Here is a 4,736-nt window from a genome sequence, read left to right on the forward strand (position 1 = left end):
TGGGACCTAGAAATTCACCCGAGGACACAAATGTGATTTTTCAACCAACTTTGGTGCACGAGAGCATGTGCTTGTAGTTCAAATTTGACTTATGCACATTAAATGACCAGAAACTCAATTAATGTATAAAAACGACAAACGAACCCGAAATAATTCCAAAATTTAACAGGGCACTAATGTAGTTCTATGTTGCCTTTGTTAAGAAACTCAAGGGGGGGGCAGCGTATATCGTTTCACACTCAAAGGTGGCATGTTCCCTCTTAGAACCACGAGCTTCCAAATCGGCCCAATTTTTTACCACAACATGTTAGTGCCATGACATGACACCATGCCAAGTTTCATGATTTCCAGGCGAGTTTTGGATTTACATGAATTTAAAATCAAAGTTTCTCGATGTTCTCGGCTGAGTCATGACGCCCAGATGTTTGAATTTCATTCTCATTTCTTCCATGGGACCTAGAAATTCAACCAAGAACACACATGTGATTTTTCAACCCACTTTGGTGCACCGGAGCATGTGCATGCAATTCATATTTAGATTATGCACATTAAAAGTCCAGAAACTCAATTAATGTATAAAAAGGCCAAATGAACCCGAAATAATTCCAAAATTTAACAGGGCACTCATATAGTTCTATGTTGCCTCTATAAATAAAATCAGGAGGGAGGCAGCGTATATCATTTCGCACACAAAGCTGACACGTTCCCTCTCGGAACCACCAGGCTTGTTGAGAGAATCTCTGGTTTTGCAAGAGGCTTATACCAAAACTTGTCCCAATTCAGCCAAAAATTATACGTATGAAAACAGGGTTTAGATTATCCTAAACATCTCGCTACCTAGACCAATAATGTACTATGATTTGAATTCAACATAAAATGGATACAAATATTTGAATTGGAGAGCGTATGGTACATGTAGTTCATAGTGAAATATGATTACTGCTATATGTATGTTTTTTGTTATCAAGATAATATTTAAATTATTGTATAACTTGACAACAATCGTATTCAAATAAGGAAAATTGATTCAAATTTAGTCCATATGGTAGACGACAATATATATGTTCACATGGTGGAGTAAAATGTTCATATATGATGGAAGATCAAAATGTACGACTACATCAATTATAAACCGCAAGGTCACCTGACGATATATTCAAATTCAACATAACGTGGATTCAAAAATTGAAATTTGAGATCATGGCATCTGTAATCATATAAAAAGGGACATTACTCTTTATTTGGTGGGAATTGATTTGTTTTTTGTTGTTGTTGAGGGAAGTGCGAATCGATTTGGTACTGTGCAGGGTAATCTTGTTCTCCCAATTTTTTTACATTTTTTCTTGTACTTTTTTCAATGGCATCTATAGCAATATAGTAAAAGGGGACATGAATCTCTTGTGTCCTGTATGAATTGTTTTTTTACACGTTAAGTTTGTTCTTCCGAACAAGGAATCCACACCTTGTTATCCCGAAATTTTCAAGCTCGAGTATCTTTTGTCTCACCTTCTTTGAAACTCCCGCTTCTTCAACCCGCGTCGTGCCTTGTTATCCTGAAATTTGGACGCGCGCGAGAACTCCCTCCTCATCCGAAATCGCTCCCGCAGCCCAGACACGCGAAATCCCCCTTCTACCCCTCAGCCGGAAATGAAGCTCCACGTCGCGGTGTCAAAACCGGTGGGGGTACGCTGGTAACTTACCCTACATTTCGGACAAGCGCGTCCCTAAGCTTGGCTCCCCCTCCCCCTGCCCCCCCCCCATTCGTACACCGAGGCCGCCAAAACCCATGAAACCCCACGCTCCTCCGTCGGCCTCCCGACCGCCGCCCAGTCGGAGACTCTTCCCCGACTACGTCGTCCACCGCAATAGCTCGCCGTCCCTCATCCACCGCACCGGATGAGGATCTGTTGTCGATCCCGTCGTCCCGCCAGATTAGCCGCCCCGTCCTCCACCTCCAAGGAGCTGCCCCAACGTTCGCCTCGTCTATCGCGCCACCTCAATCCCCACAGCGCTGTCTTGACCTACCCCACCAGAACTGCATCACCCTCACCAATTCCTCCGATGAAGCCAAGGCCAACTCGGCGCCACCAAGGAGGTTCTGCACTCACCGCTGCATTTTATCTTTTATTCGATCTCACGGGGCTTCCGGTGCTCGATACCGAGCAGACATGGCGTGTCTCCATCGACGGCGCCGTCGCTGGCGACATCATCCATGGCATCTCTCCCCCATGTTGTTGCTTCCTCGGCGGCGACTTCCACAACGGCACTAGCTGCAGCTGCTCCGGCTCTCGCTCGCGCTGCGGCTCTATTCTTGCTGTCGGTCGCGCTGCTACACTGCTCCTGCTTTCGTTCGTGCTGCTGCTCTACTCTTGCTCTCGCTTGTGCTGCTGCTACTGTTGCACGACCTCTGGCAGCTACAGGAGTTGCTGCTTTAGCACTCGCTCGCGGTGCTACTGCATGACTTGCTCTCTGCTAGTGCGTTCCCTGCTCAAGCGTCTGCTGATTTAGATCACTACTTCTCTGCTACTAGTGCTCGAACGCCCTAAACATCTATTGCAATGCTCTGTTACTAGTTCAATCAGTTTCGAATGTGAAGTTCATTTTCTTCAGTTAAGTTCAGAGAGAACAGTAATTACAGCATCTGTCTGAGCGGCCGTGGCACGGCTGATGCGTTTTACGTCTAGCACTTTTTGGTGATGTATTTTACATCATCTATTGCAGATGATATTAGGGTCCCACTTCAGATTAACGTTGTCTGTCTTGTCATGCTTTAGCCTCGTCGCCATACACCTTAGCGGAGCTGCTCCAACGATGGAATCGTCCATCACAGCGGAGCAGTACCCTCGGCGCCATTTCCAGAGGCCTCGAATCTTCTTCCCCGCCTCCAACAGTCACACCAGCATCATCACCATCCTCCACATCCAACCCAATGATGCTGAGGTCCACAAGGCTATGCCAAAGAGGTTCTACACTCGTCGCATCACTTTGTTTCTCCATTCCTCTGTTCTTCCAATTCATGTGACCAAACACCCAGGTTGACTGAAATCCTATCCTTCCAAATGCTCTGTTTTGCACGTGCATTCCTATCATATTCCTGTGTTTTTCCTGTCCCTGCGTTTATAGAATCCTCCAATTCTAAGGAGCCCTTACAGATTTACTTCATTTTCAGATAGGCGTCAAAGAAAACTCTCTGTGTTATGTCCTGCTCCTGCCGTGCCGTCATCCACCCCACCTGAGGTGCACCATCGATAGAAGCATTCACTGCAGCAGAGATCCCCCCTGCAGACTTCCTTTCGCCGCCTTAGATCATCTTCCCCGTTGCCGGCAGCCACGCCAACAGCATTACCATCATCAACTGAGCAGATGAACCTGATGACTACACAATTCCGGAAGAGAGGTCGCAGTCTTTCGTGTTTGCTTACGTTATACATTGGTTATTATTACCTGCTACTTTATCGTTCAATATTGAGCTTTGAATTGCCCATGGGTCTCATATTGAGCCAGCAATGAATAGTATCTGTCTACTATCTGGTTCTTCTGGGGTCTTCTATGTGGTTCATGTTGGGTGGGCAACAAACAATAGATGATCCATTGTCTATCTTTTTAAACTAAAGCTATAATCTACGTGCTATCATTAGTTTTGGATCCATCCACTTGTTTGCTACCATCAGTCTTGATTTTTGCACGCACCCCTTAGGCCTTACAAAATCTAACTTTTTTTATTATGCATGTCAGATATTGTACACAATCGTACTGGACATGTAGAGAAAAAGAGAAGACCGTTGCGTGCGAATATAATGTCATGCAGACGTCGCTCCATGGTGGGCGAAGTGCCCCCCCCCTCCTACATTTCCAGATTGTATTCCCGAGGAAGATAACTGTTCAGATGGAGATTCAGAAGGAGCCGACCACGCCTGTTTACCACCTGAGGTGTTTGTTCTAACCTGGCATGCTGATGTTGGTCATATCATGCATATGGCGCATTGCATTGCTTACATTATACATCTTATATGTCATCAACTTAGTTTAGATTTGCTTTGTGTGAATGCCACCTGTTTGGTTTCTATATCATACTCCCACCATTCCTAAATATTTGTCTTTTTAGATATTTCAACAAGTGACTACATACGGAACAAAATGAGTGAATCTACACTCTAAAATATGTCTATATACATCTGTATGTGGTAGTCCATTTGAAATCTCTAAAAAGAAAAATATTTAGGAACGGATGGAGTATATGGGAATTATGCAATGCCATCTTCTTTAGCCAGGCATCATATACGTGAATCATGCAATGCCATCCTGTTTAGTCAGTCATCGTATATGTGAATTGTATCATGCCATATTTTTTCCATAATGTATTCCATTTGTCAACAATGTTTATACATTCATCTACTCTTCATGTGCATCAGCCATTTGAGTCAGTCATGGAAAAATCTGGAGTGAAAACAAGGTCTTCTGAGTAGTCAGTGCTACCTGTCGATGCAGATTTCTTGCTGGTTATAGATAGCTCCTCAGAGGAGGATTCAGAGAGAGATGACCAGTAGTATCCCCCCCCCCCCGAGGTGCATGCTCTAACTTGGCTGGGTTATATTGCTCATATCATGCATATGGTGTCTTGCATTGCCATGCCATCTGCTTAGATTAGACATGCTTTGTGTGAATGCCTCATGTTTGCTTTCTATATCAGATATGTGAATTATGCAATGCCATGTTTTTCAGCCAGTTATCATATA

Source organism: Triticum dicoccoides, chromosome 7A (genome assembly GCF_002162155.2).
Source record: "Triticum dicoccoides isolate Atlit2015 ecotype Zavitan chromosome 7A, WEW_v2.0, whole genome shotgun sequence".
Lineage (NCBI taxonomy): Eukaryota > Viridiplantae > Streptophyta > Magnoliopsida > Poales > Poaceae > Triticum > Triticum dicoccoides.